At 41.8% G+C, this 18,774-nt stretch overlaps 1 protein-coding gene across 3 annotated transcripts in view; it reads right to left on the bottom strand.

Annotated features, from left to right (window-relative positions):
- Window positions 1-18,774, bottom strand: part of TANC1 (tetratricopeptide repeat, ankyrin repeat and coiled-coil containing 1) — a 270,909-nt gene that overhangs the window by 214,674 nt on the left and 37,461 nt on the right. The gene's annotated exons all lie outside the window — the stretch shown is intronic.

Below are 18,774 nucleotides of genomic sequence, written 5' to 3'. Positions count from 1 at the left end.
TTGGAATTCTTAGCCTCTAGAATGGTAAGAAATATGTTTTTCATTATAAATTACCCAGTCTTAGGTATTCTCAGGTATTCAGTTACACCAACAGAAAAACAGAATAAGACATGCACATGCTAGAGTGCAAGGTAGAAAAAACGGAGAAGAGACGGAGAGCCAAAGAAGGCTGAGTAGGCTAGGGAAGCATCAAAAGGAGGACAAGGTGGCCCAACCCCAACGGAGCACGCTCAGGCCGTGGGGACGGCTACAGTGGCTGAGTAAGAATACTGAGCTGGTCCAAGCCAAGAAGTCATACTAGGGAACAGCTTTCAAAGTTTAGAGGTATGATACTACAGACAACAAACTCTACACTTCCAACTCACAAACTAAATATTGAAAGCTAAAATCTGAACCAAAATCAATGGAACTCATCAGTGTACCCTAAGCAATTTATCATTTAGCTCTCAGAATTTGAGTGTTTTCTGAATCCCAGAAAAGACGTAGCTATGATCTTTGACAAATAAGCAATATAAAATGACAAATAAGCAATATAAAAAAAATTTAAGACACAGTCCTACATCTAGGCTGGTCTGATCAGTAAAAATGATCAATTGTATTACATTTCTAGAGAAAGAAATAAAAATATGATGTTAAATGCCCATTTATCCAATAACCTTAAAATATTAGGTGTGTTAAATAAATAAGTCCTTTAAATAATGAAACCTGTGTAAACAGGAGAGATCTCCATATAGACTAGGTATTGAGTACCAAGGATTTATCCTTATTTTACTGTGTCATAATGGCATGGGAGAAGCTTTATCAATCAGAGATGCATGTTATTTATAAGGGGAATTACATAATGTATGGGATTGGCTTTAAACTGTAGGTAGGGGGAGAATGGGAAGACACAGGTCAAAGATTGTAAGGTTGCAGTTACATACAGTAGATAGAACCTGCATAGCCAACCACCTCCTTAAGGTGACCAAGGTTCCACAGACTAGACGTGCACTACTCAGAGGGCCTAGTGCCTTATGTTGACCACCTCCCATATGGTGACCTGCCCATTTTGTTAAGGTCCCTTGTGTGTTCTTCTTACACAGGTTCCACTGTTTATTATGGAGAATGAGTAAGTCTAGGAATCTAACGTACACCATGAAACAACATGAAGACTACAGTTAATGATACAGGCAGTACCTGAGTTACAAACATCTGAATGACATATGAATCTCACTTACATTCAAATTCAACTTAAGAACAAACCTACAGAACCTATCCAGTTCATAACCCGGGGACTTTCTGTATTGCGTTGTTTACTGGTAACTTGCCAAGAGAGTTACCACTGGGAGGAAAGTAACATTATATGGGATGATGGCATGTTGATTTGCTTGACTTTTGTAATCATTTCACTTCATTCATGTTTATGAGGATAAGTACAGTCAAGCCTCACTTAAGGACATATTTAAGAGAGAAGGCGTCACTGTGAGAACATCGTAGAATACACTTACACAAACCCACATGGTACAGCCACCACACACCTGGGCTACAGGGCATAGCCTTCTGCTCCGAGGCTACAGACCTGTACAGCATGTTACTGTACCAAACACTGGAGGCAACAGCGACACCATATAAACATAGAAAAGGTACATAAAAAATATTATCGCCCTCGGTTAGTTTGTCTTTAAAATTTGCTATCCAGATTCCAGCCATATTTTACATTCACAGATCACTCTCTCTACCTAGAATGTTCTTTTACTCCACCTGGACAATTCCTATCCACTCCTCAGAGCCTCATCACCTTGCTTTCACTCCAAAGCAGAGGGCTCTGTTTCCCCTGTGTTCCCACTATCTCCCATTCATCTCAGTTCCCCTAATTATACTGTCTTGTATTTATATATGAAACCATGAGCCCTCCCAGACTGTGAGCAAGGAAGGGACCCTAATTTGTTTATTATCACATACCCTGGGCCTGGTATATACTATGCACCAGATGAACATTTGGGACATGAACAATACCTGGGCCAGAGACATCACAAAATCTCAGTTTTGTCCTGCTAAGGGATCTTATGTCAAGCTGCACAGCCTGTGTTCTCCCCAAGTTGAGGTCCTTACCCAGTCAAGTGTGCTACCTTCTCCAGCTCACCTCCATTTCCAACTTCCAGCTTGACATTTCTTATAAATAGAATCTTCACACAACCTGAATTCAAATGACCTCCAGATCAAAGACAAGAGGCCCTGAGCACACATTTAGGAGAAAGACGTGTGCATGGTGCTACACGCCCTGTACAGGTACCAACCATCTATTCTAGATTGTTCAGAGGGCTTTCCTGCTTAACCCCAAAGCTGCAACTGTGTACAGGATAACGTGTGTGCCAAGAGACACATATTAGAACATTTCTGTGACACCTAATTCTCCTGCCTGAGTTTCAGACACCAAGGGCGGCATTCTGGCCATTCCTCTGATAAGAGCTATCACCTCCAGGGAGTCAAGTCACTTGCCCACCATCAGCCTTCAAGTCTTCAATGTGTAATATCGTGAAAGGTTGCTGGGAGCAAGTAAAATGATATACATCTGGAGTTTAATACTATTTTTTAAGCAGCAGAACTCTCACTTCACATTTTTGAAGTGATGAAAAAGATACTGATCTCCCCACTAAATTCTCCCGGAAAATTTTTCAGCTGTCTTGGGTTTTTAATTTTTCTAATTCCAGTTTACACATTCGTCTCCATTCCTCCTCAAACTCTGATTTATGACCCAGATTGCACACTCCAGCCCTAATTGACATGCCAGTCTCTATTGCTTGTATTCTCCTGCGTGTGGACAGAACAACAAAGCAGAAAAAAAAATTTTTTCAAGTCAGAGTAATGTGGATTTTTGGACTTAGTTCATCAATATTTTCCTTTACTTTTTAAATTTTGGGCGGACAGGGTGCAGCCCGTGGCTCAAGGAGTAGGGCCCCGGCCCCATATACCGAGGGTGGCGGGTTTAAACCCAGCCCCGGCTAAACTTGCAATAAAAAAATAGCTGGGCGTTGTGGCGGGCGCCTGTAGTCCCAGCTACTCGGGAGGCTGAGGCAGGAGAATCACCTAAGCCCAGGAGTTGGAGGTTGCTGTGAGCTGTGTGACGCCATGGCACTCTACCGAGGGCAATAAAGTGAAACTCTGTCTCTACAAAAAAAAAAAAAAAAATTGGGGGCGGACAATCTTCTTTGGGGGTGTGTGGGAGTGCATTAAGTTTGAAAAAAATTAAATGAATTCAGCAGTGCCTTCAATTTTACGTTCAGTCATATACTGTTAAAAAATTACATTTATTCTCATTTTAAATGTCTGCAATACATTTCTGCATAATGAAATTTCTCTCTCTCTCTCTCTTTTGAGAAGGGGATACAAGCTAGAGTGCAGTGACTATTCACAGATGTGATCCTAGCACACTACAGCCTCCAGCTCCTGGGCTCAAGGGATCCTCCCACCTCAGCCTTTCGTGTAGCTTGGGGACTAGAAGCATGCACCACCAGGCCCAGTTGCTTTTTAGTTTTAAAAATTTCTACCAGAAGCATAGATTACTTTTGTTATCAGGAAATAACTTTTGAAAAGAAAAGCCTAAATGATTTTCAGCTGAATAAAAGACAAGTACAACCCCTGCCCTCCTCACTAGAAACAGATTTGGTGTCTACCAAAGCGCAGGCCAAATGTATTAGATGAATATGAAGATTATGACATCATTCATATCTGAATTGCTTGTTTTAAGTTAAAAATTCTCCTTATATTCTCATTTACAATATTATCAGTAAGATGATCAGATCAATCACATCATCTGGTTCAAGGTCCTATGCTAACGAGCTAAGGACATGAGGTCACCTTTCTTAGCCGCAGGTGACTCTGAACTCCAGGCATCTCACAAAGGCAAAAGGATGATCCAAATCCACACCGGCACTAGCAAACCATTTCCAATACCTTGGGAAAGGACCGGTCACTCAGAAGCTTCCTATGAGCAACTACGCATCATTCACATTATTACCACACTTTAACAAGCCCTGTCTTCCCACAGATGACCAAAAGATAAAAGGAGAAGCGTTATGGTATCACAGACCTCAGGACCAGAGGCCAGAAGAAAAAAGGAGACTACTACCCCATACAACCATTATGTCCAAGAAGGATGTGTGAGTCCACACGGTCTGGCTGTCCACACACCAGATGTATGACTTCAAATTTAAATCCATCAGCTTTGAGCAGGTTCACATATCCGGTCAGTAAATTAGATTAGATATGTTCAAGACCTTCTGATTCTAAAATTCAATTCAGGCCAGGTGCGATGGCTCACACCTGTAATCCTAGCACCCTGGGAGGCCGAGGTGGGTGGATTGCCTGAGCTCATGGGTTTGAGACCACCCCGTCTCAAACTGGGGTGAGTTAGACCCCGTCTCTAAAAATAGTCGGGCATTGTGGCAGGCACCAGTAATCCCAGCTACTTAGGAGGCTGAAGCAAGAGAATTGCTTGAAGCCAAGAGTTTGAGGTTGCTGTGATCTATGATGCCACAGCACCCTACCCAGGGTGACAAAGTGAGCCTCTGTCTCAAAATCAATAATAAACAAATAAAATTCAAATTTACAAATTCCTAATAGGGAGAATCCATGTTAAAAGAAGACATGTAAAACTCTCAACACAGTGCGAGTATGAAGTAAGCATGTCATAAATGCTGGTGGCTGTTACTAACATAAGGAGGTTTAAGTTTGCATGCATTATATGTAACATATATGTAAATCTCCTTGGTGGGAATTTTTCTTAAGAAAAAAAAAAAAAAAACACTTTAAAATCCTATTTTAGTCAGCATTGTTAATTCAAAGGAGCCAAAAATGAAACAATAAATTATGAAGTGCTACATAAAAAGATATAAGCCTCTCAGAATTGACGGTCTTTGTTTTGTTTTAAATTAGACTTGCAGTGAACTGTTGGCAGCACTCAGGAAGAAATCATGAGTGCTGCAAAGACGCATTTGCTCTGAACACATTTACTGAAAATTGCTATATGAAAGTTGCAGCTGGGGCAGCAGCAAAGATCACCAAGGCCCTGCTTCAGGGTCCAGACAATGACAAGCGGTGAGTGTTCCCAGGGTACCAACTGCTGAGGAGTCTAGGGAAGAAAAAGATTGTCCTGGGCAGCGCCTGTGGCTCAGTCGGTAAGGCGCCGGCCCCATATACCGAAGGTGGTGGGTTCAAACCCGGCCCCGGCCGAACTGCAACCAAAAAATAGCCGGGCGTTGTGGCGGGCGCCTGTAGTCCAGCTACTCGGGAGGCCGAGGCAGGAGAATCGCCTAAGCCCAGGAGTTGGAGGTTAATGTGAGCTGTGTGAGGCCACAGCACTCTACCAAGGGCCATAAAGTGAGACTCTGTCTCTACATAAAAGAAAAAAAAAGATTGTCCTGAAGCCTCCAGAGCAAAGGTCTGAAACGAGTGCGCTATAGATACTGTCTGGCTCAAATGCTTTTTGTTTTTAATAGAGTTAGCTTGTCAACACTTAGAAATCAAGAGGTTATACATAAATAAGGATTTCTAGATTCTCTTACAAATTTGGAAGTTTCAGTAGCATTGCACCTACATTTGCCCTCAGCCAATGGCAGCTGAGCAAGGTCTCTATAGGGGGTCTACAAGTTGCCATACATATACACACACATAGGGAAAATGGGAAATTGTAGCTAAATGTATCTTTATTTACAAAATACTCAGTGAGCAGGGCGCCGGTCCCATATGCCGGAGGTGGCAGGTTCAAACCTAGCCCCGGCCAAAAACCAAAAAAAAAAAAACAAAATACTCATTATAAAATCTTACGAAATATTTCTCTACATGTTGATAAAAAATCTAATATAAAATGTAGTATGAGTTTGTTAATTTTCCCACGTATGGCAACCTTGGAGACACCCTGTACTTCCACCACTCCCTTAATTAACCCTAACACTGGGGCTGGAGATCAGTTCCCATTTCCCTGGCTGGGTCGGCTACAGTCTCCCTTTGCCCAGCCCACTCCACCTATGCCTAATCAAGGAGCTCTCAAGAACTCAGGCCCTAGAATCCCCACTCCACCACATACTAACCATGTTATTATCTTAAACAAGTAATTCATTTCCCTGGGCCTCAGTTTCCCATCTGCAAAACTGGGGTATTATTAATAGCATCTACCTCCCTGGGCCGGTGTAAGGATAAATGTGTTATTACCTGCAAAGTGCTTAGAGCTGTAACTGATACAGTAACTGCTCTATAAATATTCAATGTTATTACCTTCTGGCCCCTCAAGGCATAAGAGTTTCAAATTTCTATCCTAGAGCTTTAATATTCTAAAGTTATCTACCAAATTATTTTATGATCAAAAAGAAAAGGACATATAGTGAAACTATGCAGATGCATTTTAAGAATTATCAGAGCCACTAGACACAAAGGAACAAGTCTATGATTCCCACTATGCAAGGTATGTAGAATAGGTAAATTCACAGGGAGAGGAAAATGGAGGTTAGAGGTGCAGCGGGATTGGGGGAAAGGAATAGAGAGTGTTTAATGGATACAGAATTTTTCACTGGGATGTAGAAAAAAATCTGGAGGTAGATGGTGGTGATGGTTTGCACAACAGTGTGACATACTTACTGTAACTTAACTATACACTTAAAAGGATTAAAATTAATGTATATATATCTTACTACATTAAAAAAATTAAAAAAGAATTACTAGCTAGGCACGGTGGTTCACACCTTTAATCCTAGCACTCTGGGAGACCAAGGCGGGTGGATCACTTGAGCTCAAGAGTCCAAGACCAGCCTAAGCAAGAGTGAGATCCTGTCTCTAAAAACAGCCAGTCATTGGGGCTAGCACTTGTAGTCGCAGCTACTGGGGAGGCTGAAGCAAGAGGATCATTTGAGGATATCTTGAGTTTGAGGCTGCTGTGAGCTATGATGCCATGCACTCTACCCAGGGTGACAGAGTGAGACTGTCTCAAAAAAATAAAAATAAAGTAATTAATTAAGAAATAAAAAAGAAGTACTATGGCCTACATAATTTGGTCTGCTGCGATTTGCTTGAATGAAGTTGTTAACAATCCCAAAGACCCCAAATGCATTACAAGTTCACGTTCTCAAAAGCTACATACTGCATATCCCGTAACAGTTTGGGGAAAATAGTGTTAACTATTTCGACAGCTCTGCAGCACACAGTGGGATTTCCTGTCAATCTGGAAGCTTCGTGGGAATGCATCTGTAGCAAATACAGTATGAGGCCCGTGGGACAGACTCTTCATACCTGTCTATGGCCGTTGAGCCATCCTTCCTTCATTATCAAATCCTTCACACAGACTCATGCTCTCTTTTCTCTCAACAACTACTCAGAATGGGAGGCTTCCTGCCCAGCACTGCGTGACTGGCTGCCTTTGAACAGCAGGATGCAACGCAACACTGACAAGAGGTTTTGATCCACACCTGTTCTCCACAGTATTCAAAATGCACAGAGTTCCAGTGGACTGTAAATCAACACACAGAAGAACCTCCCAAGCAGGGTCTTATTTTTACATTTTTACATGCAGCTGCTTTCTGAGGCATCTGTCTTTCATTTAAAAAAAAAAAAAAAATAGTATGTAAAATACAAGCAAATTTAAAATTACTTTGAAAACTACCCTTGAGAAGCACACAGAATAGGTATATCCAGTCTGAATTTGCAGTATTCTAACTCAGAACCTCTGCAAATATTTACTTCCTAACATGTACAGGGCTATCTCCTATGAGTTTACAATCTTGAGTTAGAATGCACCTAGATCTTAGGCAAAACTTCACTATCTTTGGAATTTCTTAAACAAACTAATGCCTATTTGGCATAAAAGAGTCCTTTAAATACCACTGAAAATTCAAAGTGATGGGATATAGTATTTTTTATCTTCTAAATGTTACATTCTGAGTACAACCCAAACTTCTTCTCAGTGGGAGAACTACCCAGCACCTGGATTTCCATGGCTGCCTAACAGTTACAGTGCCAACTCCCCAGGTAGCTTTAAGTTCCATACAAGAAACCCTCAGACACTGAACATTTTCCCCTTCTAGGGCACACACACAGTGTCCCAAAAAGGATAAAATGGAAAGACTCACAGGCAAAGTGCACAGTTTATGCCTCTTTAAAACCAATTGTGTACATGGAATAACAAGTACTTCTGTACTCCTGGGATCAAACAGGCAGAAGATAAATGTTTTCAAAATTCACTGAAAAACAGCCTCAAGCAAAACTTTCGCCATCTAAGAGCTGGCTTTAATCTATAAACTGGCATGGAAGGAAATTCTAAGAAGTGGTGTAGGGATTCCTTTAACAGAAAATCTGGCCTTCCCTGTCTAAACTGCATATAAGCCAAAAACTAAATATTTACTAAACAGGGCTGGGAGAATTACTGAGTTAGGAGACAGAGACTGTGACCCCAGATCTTTGCTGTAAGAGTTGAATTATGTCCCCCCCCCCCCGCCCAAATTCGTGTTGAAGTCCTAACCCCCAGTACTTCAGAATGTGACCTGATTCAGCAATAGGGTCTATATTTAGAGGTGATCAGGTTAAAATGAGGTCATCAGGGTGGGCCCTAATCCCGTATAACTATGGTATTTGGACAGACAGGCACAGAGGGAAGATGACGTGCAGAGATACAGGAGAAGATGGCCTTCTACAAGTGAAGGAGAGAGATCCTTCCCTCACAGGGCCTAGGAAGGAAGCAGCTCTATCAACAGCTTATCTTGGACTTCCTGCCTCTATAACTCTGCGACAACACATTTCTGTTGTTTAAGGCACCAGTTTGTAGTACTTTTGTTACAGCACCCTAACAAAAGAATACAGGTACTTACCAATTATGAGACCTCAGACCACACAACCTAGTCCACCTCGGATGCCTCTCCCATCAAATGGACATAACATCCAGGCAAGTACCCTACAAATGCACAAATGGCATTCAGAGGACCAGCACTGTGTCAGGCACAGGTGGGTTCCAGGAGAAATCTCAAAGTCTTGACCTTCTCCTGCTGAGATCTTCCCACCTGACTGGCTTGGGGAACATACAACACACTAGAGGTTTACCACACTGCTGTACATCAGGGACACGTATGTATAAAACAAAAACATCACACTTCATCAACCAGTGACCAAAAGCAGAGCCTTTTAAGAGAGGACTTTTCCCCCCAGAACAGACAGCAAGTCTATTAGAAATACTCTAATGTTCTGTGAAGTTTGGGTGCATCAGGATATGCCATCCTCTGTCTCACCCTCTAGGGACACAATTTTACTGCAGGAATATGACGTAACTGCCCTGTTTAGTCCTCCAAACATAACACGATATGCCTTCAAATGTCAGCCTGTTTTATCCTCCCTAAATACATAATTGATTTTCAATATTTTATGCTCCAGTTATTACCCAAAAGCAGATTGGGATAAGCTCCTATTTCCAAGGCTCCTTCCTTAAAAGTATAAAAGGAATGACCAGAACAATGAATGAACTGTCTTCAATTTTTCTCGCTAGAGTCATTTGCCTACAACCTTCTCCAGTCCCTCCATCAATCACATAGATACCGTGCATGTATCACGAAGAAGAGAGAATTTATATAAAAAACAAAGCTACATATGTACTATGTAGAATGGCCAATGAGAAAAATAGAAAGAATTTTCCTTTATTTAGAACCCTGAAAGAATAGCTACTTACATTCCCCACTGAAACAGAATTAGACCAACGTCAAACAAAAATTAAAAGCTTAAACTTCCCTTTAAAAAAAAAAAAAGTAGAGCTATATATTTAGGTCATTTTATTTTTAACCACAGCCTCCTAAATGACCTGAATATCCCAACATCCACTCTAAGTGACAAGTTTTATAATTCCTATGAATAATTTAGTTGGGCAAATTTGTTTTACTCCTTGTTGAATAAAAATGTTACTTCAGAAATGGACAAGCCAGTTGCCCACAAAAATTTTCAGTCTGAGGATCTTCCTTTCCTATTAGGAAAAAGTAGGAAAGCACAACTTCAAAACGGGGTCTCTCACATGGCAGAGACTTCAACAGCCACAATGCAAAGGGGGTAGTTTTTGTTTACATGAAGTCTTCAATTTATTCACTATGCTCCCCCCCAAGGTATTTTAAGGTTCCAGAGGTGTGTGTTTGAAAGACATTGCTATTGGCACACTGGCTTTCTTAGAACTCGGAGTGAATAATTCATGCTAAAATATTTTACGTTGACGTCCACTAAAAATAGAAACAGCAGCAGCACTGGCCTCAGCAACTAGAAGATTAGAGTTTGGGTTTGTTTTTTTTTTTTTTAATCTAACTTCTTTGACGAAAGTTGAAATCTCAAGCAAAAGAAAACAATTGATTCAGAATGAGGCTGGCTTTGAGGAACAGAACAACATTTACTATTGGGGGCAGGGTCTGCCTGGTAGAGAACACCTCTCTAGCTTACCATCCGCACCTCTCTCCTGGCCTCTCACGCATCCCCTTCCTAGAAGCCCTAGTGACTTACCCAACCCATAAAACTTAGGAACAGTAACTGGGGGTGCATCCTTGCCTTTTCCCTTCTCTTCCCAGGTGCCAAGCTACTCTGGAGGCACACGTTTAAGGCTGATGAACATTCTGGCCACCATGTGGGAAGGCCTGATGGTCCAGCACTGCCAGTGAGCAGTATGCGAGGCTGTCTAGATGGAATTCAGGAGTAGGAAAACCCACTGGCAGCACATATGAAAACCATTTTTTTTTTAATACTTAAACTCCAATATTAGTTATATCAGTGGGGAAAAAAAGTGTAAATTACACGTCTTCTTTCTCCTTGTCTCTCACAACTGGTTCAGAATTCCCCTAAAACTGGGGTATCATTTATTGCCCGCACACACACACACACACCTCCGCCCCAAATCCTGAGAGTCTAAAAACTGAATGTTTCTTCTTTGAGGAGTAGAATTTGAGATCTTGCTATCTTTAAAAAGTTTTTTGACTTCTAAGTAATCTGTGAGAAAACAGGACGAAACGGAGAAACAAAACAATCCTAACACCCCAAACACTAACTTTTTCATTTCATTCACTAAACTCATGATGGTGCCAGGTATGGTGGCTCACATCCATAATCCTAGCACTCTGCAAGGCCAAGGTGGGTGGATCGACCGAGCTCAGGTGTTCGAGACTAGCCTGAGCAAGAGTGAGACACCCTCCCCTACCCCAAGCAAGAGCGAGACCCTGCTTCTACTAAAATTAAAAAAAAACAGCTGGGCATTGTGGCAGGCACCTGTAGTCTCAGCTACCTGGGAGGCTGAAACAAAAGAATTGATTAAGCCCAAGAGTTTGAAGTTACTGTGAGCTATAATGCCCCAACACTCTACACAGGGCAACAGAGTGAGACTCTGTCTCAAGAAAACAAATGAACAAAAAAAAGGGGTTATAAGCCTTATAAGGGTTCACTGTTAGTATTATTTATTATGACCGCTTCTTAATATATTCCAGCTCAGCTACTTATTGGTGGTAGCTAAGTGAACTGGTCCGTGCCATTTACCTTCATTTGTAAAACAGTGATGTCCTTACCTAATAGCAGTGATTTACAGAGGGAATAAAATAATGAAGGATTAAAGCAACTATCGTGCATAGAGCTCCTAAAATAGGAGGCAGTGTTAAATGTCACCTCCCACCCGCATCAATTCAAAGTGAACATAGGAGAGGATTCCAATAACCCCTTTCTTTAATTTTTAGATGAGGAAATTGAGACCCAGTGTGAACAAGTGACCTACCTAAAGTCAGAGAAAAATTTTAAAAGCTCTTCATTCAACTTCTACAAACACACAGTTCTAAATGTCCTCCCCTTTAATAGCCTTGAAATAGGATTTGGCAGATTAGAATCTGTAAACCGGAGCCACACGCTGGTGTGAAATCTCTCTTTACTGCACTAACAATGGTGAGGAGGGCTCAAAGGGGTCTGCAGGCATGCCTGCCGGGGCCAGGCCCCGCAGGTCACGCCCACGGCCTCCCTTTCAAAGGCTGAGGAAGGGCATGCTTGTCATCTCTACATGAGTAATGTTTGTGGAATCAGCATTGCTTTTCCCTGATTCACTCTTTCAATAAGGCCACTTTTCTCAAGGACTCCCCAGAACTCCAAATTCTTATTTTATCAGTTTCTAATTCTATTCCTGTCCTTTCTAAGTATGTGCCAACTATCGTAGTTTCTCATAGTTTTTCCCCCATCTAAGCCACAAACACATTAACTAATCAGTTATAAAAGTGACTGTCTTTTTTTTTTTTACGGCCCTCGGCAGAATGCCATGGCATCACACAGCTCATAGCAACCTCCAACTCCTGGGCTTAAGCGATTCTCTTGCCTCAGCCTCCCGAGTAGCTGGGACTACAGGTGCCCACCACAACACCCAGCTATTTTTTGGTTGCAGTTCAGCTGGGGCCGGGTTTGAACCCGCCACCCTCGGTATATGGGGCCGGCACCTTACCGACTGAGCCACAGGCGCCGCCCATGACTGTCGTTTTTATGTATAAGTAAGGATAAGAATACTTACACTGGTGTTCTCTGAATAATATAACTATCATTGAAGAAAACTTCTCCAGAACTGAATACGGCCAAAGGCTAGTTTCCTACATAGCCCATTTTTTAAGAAAGTTCCTGAGGGAATGGACGGTACCCACAAACAGTCCCTATCTGTTATTTTGTCTGGTTCTTTAACATCTGGTCTACCTATATTATCCAGAAGAGAATCTTTTCTCGTTTGTTGTGAAATGCTTCTGCTAAAAATACTCCAATTACACTTAAACATTTTATTTGTGGATAATCTGAGACCATGTTGAGATGCTATCAAATTCTACTTTCTTCTCAAAAGTATACAGGATTTTTTTTTTTTTGTTCTTTAAATTATTGCTGACTTTTTGAGGGTGTGGTACAGAGGGATATTTCAATATATACATAAAATGTACAATGATCATATCAGGGCAACTAAGGTATCCATTATCTTAAACATTTATCATTTTGTTGTGTTAGGAAATGTTCAAAATTCACTCTTCTAGCTATTTGAAAATATACAGTAAGTTAGTTATTATAGTCTACTGTATTGCTATAGACCACGAGAGCTTATTCCTCCTACCCAGCTGTACTTTTGTATCAGTTAATCAACTTTTGACCATCCACCTTCCTCGACCCACTACCTTTCTTCACTCTGGTATTCTACTCTTCACTTTTTTTTTTTTTTGAGAGAGAGTCTGACTCAGTTGGCCTGGGGTTGAGTACCATGGCATCATAGCTCACAGAAACCCCAAACTCATGGGCTCAGGCGATCCTCTTGCCTCAGACTCCCCAGTAGCTGGAACTACAGGCGCCCAACACAACACCCAGCTATTTTTTAGAGGCAGGGTCGCACACTTCCTCCAGCTGGTCTTGAACCTGTGCACTCAGGCAATCCACCTGCCTCGTCTTCCCAGAGTGGTAGGATTACAGGCGTGAGCCACCACACCCAGCCTCTACTCTTGACTTCTATGAAATCAACTTTTTTAGCTTTCACATACAAGTGAGAAAGCATGCAGTATTTATCTTTCTGTGCCTGGCTGGCCTTATTCTTTTTTCTTTTTTTCTTTGAGACAGAGTCTCACTCTGTCACCCTGGGTAGAGTGGTGTGGTGTCATCGTAGCTCACAGCGACCTCAAATTCTTAGGCTCAGTGTATCCTCTTGTCTCAGTATCCCAAGTAGCTGGAACAACAAGGGCCCACCACAACACCCGGCTAGTTTTTCTAGTTTTAGTAGAGAAGGCAACTCACTCTTGCTTAGGGTGGTCATGAACTCCTAAGCTCAAGTGATCCTCCCACTTCAGCCTCCTGAAATGCTAGGTTTACAGATTTTGTTTTTTAATTTAATTTAATTTTTTTTTTTTTTTTTGAGGGATGCTGTGGAGTCAGCCTAGCTCACAGCAACCTCAACCCCTGGGCTCAAGCAATCATCCTGCTTCAGCCTCCCAAGTACCTGGAACTACAAGCACCCACCACAACACCCAGCTAATTTTTCTGTTTTTTTGTAGGACATAGGGTCTGGCTCTTGCTCAGGCTGGTCTTGAACTTCCAAGCCCAAGCTATTCACCCTCCTCAGCCTCCCACTGTGCCTGGCCCAGCTTCTTTCACTTAACATAATGTCCTCTAGGCTCATCCATGTTGCCTCAAGTGACAGAATTTCAATTTTTATAGCTGAATAATATTCCACTGTGTATAAATACCACATTTCCTTTAACCTTTCATCTGCTGGTGGACATTTAGGTTGATTCCATATCTTAGCTATTGCAAAAGAGCTGCAATAAACACAGGAGTGCAGATACATCTTCAACATACTGACTTCCTTGTCTCTGGAAGTTCACTGTGAGAGCATCAGCGTGCACTTACACAAATCCCAGTAGTGGGATTGCTGGGTCATATCTATTTTTAGTTTTTTAAGGAACCAAATGGCTGTAAGCATAGTTTTCAACACTCTCAAATGAAAACAAAGCTTTGGGCAACCTATCATTTATTACTCCAGCCTGCTTTTAGTTTTTTTAAAAAAGCAATAATTTGAATTCTAAATCTGTCTGAAATTGCCAACCTTTTCAGTAGTTAAATCCAGTCCCCAAGATCAACTGAAAATTATGGATGATCAGCTTATCCCAACTATGATTCCAAATCAATTCATGTTCATTACCGCTCGGTGGTCTGAGGCGGCTACTAAGGTTCCAAGGCTTGAATTCTGCCTTGGAGTCATACCGTAAGATTTGTCTCTGGATATTTGTTCTAAAAAATGCTAAACCAAAAGTCAAAGCACAAAATTGTTCTGACATATGCAGTAAAAGGGACTTGAAAGCATTATTTCCAAATCAATCATACCACACAAATTTGGCCAAATGCAGGACTTCATGTTTGGGGTATGCATGCCAAGTAATGACATGAAACTGAAGTTGAGATTATTATGCTTACCCTGGGCATGCTGGAAACCAAGGAGAGGCTAAATGTTATTACACGCAGCCTATGAACAGCAGCAAATGGCATAACTAGGCTGAACTACAATCTGCAAATTAGGTGGCAAAGTTTAGGCAGAAGAATCGCCAACAATTTCCAAATAACCAGTAGCTGCTTGACCAAAACCCCCTATTTCCTTCTCTAGAGAGCAGCTGTAATTCTCGGTTTTGTGGCTAAAATAAGACTCATTCATTTTCAGGTAATGACCTGCACCACCAACCTGTATCAGATGCAGTTCCAAGTAATGTTTGCATGATTTGCAACAAAAATTATAGACATGAACCACACAGCATAAGCTAAAATTCCAAAAATAGCAATAGCTGCTTTCTCTTGTAATAAAAATTTTCTCAAAAATAAAACCATTGGCTGGGCATGGTGGCTCACAACTGTGATTGCAGCGCTTTGAGAGGCCAAGGCAGGAGGATCACCTGTGGCCAGGAGTTCAAAACCACACTGGACAACCTGGAGAGACCCTGTCTCTACAAAAAAAAAAAGAAAAATTAGTTGGGCATGGTGATGCATGCCTATAGTCCCAGTTACAGGATGTCTCGAGCCCAGGAGTACGAGGTTATAGTGAGCAATGATCACACCACTGCACTCTAGCCTGGGTGACAGTGAGACCCTGTCTCTAATTACTTAATTAATTAAACCTCTAAAAACATTTGAATTGGACTCGCACAGACAAAGCATTCAACTAATCTAGTTTAACTTAATAATCTCTCTTAGTGTGGTATCTGAAATCTAGAAACAGGTAAAGGATTTGACAATCTTAGAAAACTTCGTTTGTGGAGAAACTAAGATGGATTTACCAGCAAATATTACACAATAACAAAGACAAGCACCCCCACTCTAGGCTCTGCTCCTTTCCAGAGTTTTCAGAGAGACCCTGGTCTCTCCTGGGGGCCATAAGCAGAGTGTCTCCTCCCCACTGCCCTTCTTATCCATCACACCTCTTGCCAAAGTCAAGCCCAGTGTTTCATCTTCCACGTTTTCACTTCCAAATAATTAATTTGGCTTCCTTACCATTCCATTCAGAAGTACAGTAATGACAGGGCTAAGTCATGAGAAATGCAGTCAGGTGACGGTGTTCACTGTGAGGACATCAGGGTGCACTTACACAAACCTGGATGACACAGCCTGCTACACACCCAGGATATGTGTGCACAGTACAGCCTGCTGCTTCTGGGCTACAAACCTGTGCAGCGTGTTACTGTACTGAGTACTGCAGGCAATCATTAAGTATTTATGTCTCTAAACACAGAAAAAGGACAATAGAGAGACAGTAGTATAATCCCACAGAACCCCTGTCACACGTGCAGTCTATCACTGACCAAAATGTTATAAGGTGCATTAGTGCTGTTGAAACAGCTTTCAAATTTAAAAGCGAATATGCACACCTTGTGCATGAATTATGTTTTTTTCCTCTATTCCAGAGTGTGCAGCATTATCGGTTATGATGAAGTTGTTTAACAATTCTAATGGGGACACTTTAATCCTTGGGAGTTTGATTTGTGATAACCTCACCAACATTTTTAGACAGATGGCCAGGGATAGCTTTCTGGTTTACTCCCCAAACATCCTACACTCAATCTGCCTGGCAGTGTACCTCTGTCAATTTCTCATCTACATACGACTCCAAAAAAAGTAAACCTCCTTCAAAACATGCTGTGTGATTCCTCTTCTAATTACGCTATCTATCTAAACCAGATGTCTCCAAAGAGGGGTACAAGGTGATCTCTGGGAGTAGAGGAAGAAAATACGAAATACTCAAATCATGTTTACTTGTGTTTTTTTTTTTCATTCTTTTATTTCTATTTGGTATAAATAAGAACCTCCACAGTTGACCATCTCCCTACATTGACCACCACCTTTAAGCTGACCTAATTTTTATAGACTGGCCACGCACCACATGTACATATCAGTACAAAAGGCCGAGTTCTTTATGTTGACCAATTCCATTATGTTGACCAGCTAGTCACAGTCCTTTGGGTGGTCAACTTACAGAAGTTCTACTTTATAATTTATCTATTTTATAATTAATCTATTTATATATCTATTACATAATTAATGTATTTTATAATTCAAATACCTTATTAGTAAGTGTGTGTCTACAAATTTACCAATGTTACAGGTGTAAGCAAAAAGTTTGCTGTTTTTTAATTTTTTTTGACACAGAGTCTGATTGCCCTGGGTAGAGTTGCCATAGCGTCATAGCTCTTAGGTTCAAGCAATCCTCTACGTCAGCCTCTAGAGTAGCTGGGACTATAGGCACCCACCACAATGCCTGGCTAGTTTTTCTATTTTTATTTTTTATTTTTTTATTTATTTTTTTTTTTTTGTAGAGACAGAGTCTCACTTCATGGCCCTCGGTAGAGTGCCGTGGCCTCACACGGCTCACAGCAACCTCCAACTCCTGGGCCCAAGCGATTCTCCTGCCTCAGCCTCCCGAGCAGCTGGGACCACAGGCGCCTGCCACAACGCCCGGCTATTTTTTGGTTGCAGTTTGGCCAGGGCCGGGCTTGAACCCGTCACCCTCGGTATATGGGGCCGGCGCCTTACCGACTGAGCCACAGGCGCCGCCCTAGTTTTTCTATTTTTAGTAGAGATAGGGTCTCACTCTTGCTCAAGCTATTCTCAAACTCCTGAGGTCAAGTGATTCTCCCACCTCAGCTTCCCAGAGTGCTAAGATTACAGACACGAGCCACTGCTCCTGACCAAAAAAGTATTTTATTGACAGGACTGCAAAGTCTGGGCCAAACAGTAACACTTTCTCCTAATATACTTGTCTTGGTATTCCATGGACAATTCCTATTAAATTGTTGTATTCTAATTGTTTCTCTAACAAAATATTTTGTATTTATGCAGTGTTTACAATGGTAATATAACATCCTTAATAATAAAGTCAGACCTTGCTCTTGGCTTTCTATTATATCTTGAATTATATTTTCTTTTTTTTTTTTTTTGGTTTGTGGCCGGGGCTAGGTTTGAACCCACCACCTCCGGCATATGGGACCAGCACCCTACTCCTCGAGCCACAGGCACCACCCAAATTATATTTTCTTATTCAGGTCTAAAGGACATCTCTATACGTTAAAAAAATTGTCATCATTTCAAGATTAAAACCAAGTAAGCAATCAAACATCCTTTAAAAAAATAAATCACAGGATCCCAGCTACTCGGGAGGCTGAGGCAAGAGAATCGCTTAAGCCCAGGAGTTGGAGGTTGCTGTGAGCTGTGTGAGGCCACGGCACTCTACCGAGGGCCATAAAGTGAGACTCTGTCTCTACAAAAAAAAATAAATAAATAAAAATAAATCACGGGCGGCGCCTGTGGCTCAGCGGGTAGGGCGCTGGCCCCATATGCCGAGGGTGGCGGGTTCAAACCCAGCCCCGGCCAAACTGCAACAAAAAAATAGCCGGGCGTTGTGGCGGGTGCCTGTAGTCCCAGCTACTTGGGAGGCTGAGGCAAGAGAATTGCCTAAGCCCAAGGATTTGGAGGTTGCTGTGAGCTGTGTGATGCCACGGCACTCTACCGAGGGCGATAAGGTGAGACTCTGTCTCTACAAAAAAAAAATAAATAAATAAATAAATAAATAAATCACAGACTCAGTGCCTGTGGCTCAAACAGCTAAGGCGCCAGCCACATACACCTGAGCTGGCGGGTTTGAATCCAGCCTGGGCCCACCAAACAACACTGATGGCTGCAACCAAAAAATAGCCAGGCGTTGTGGCGGGTGCCTATAGTTCCAGCTACTTGGGAGGCAGAGGCAAGAGAATCGCTTAAGCCCAGGAGCTG

The sequence above is a fragment of the Nycticebus coucang genome, chromosome 7 (assembly GCF_027406575.1).
Source record: "Nycticebus coucang isolate mNycCou1 chromosome 7, mNycCou1.pri, whole genome shotgun sequence".
Classification (NCBI taxonomy): Eukaryota; Metazoa; Chordata; class Mammalia; order Primates; family Lorisidae; genus Nycticebus; species Nycticebus coucang.
The sequence above is the reverse complement of the archived record's forward strand: the minus strand, read 5'-3'. Positions and strand labels throughout refer to the sequence as shown.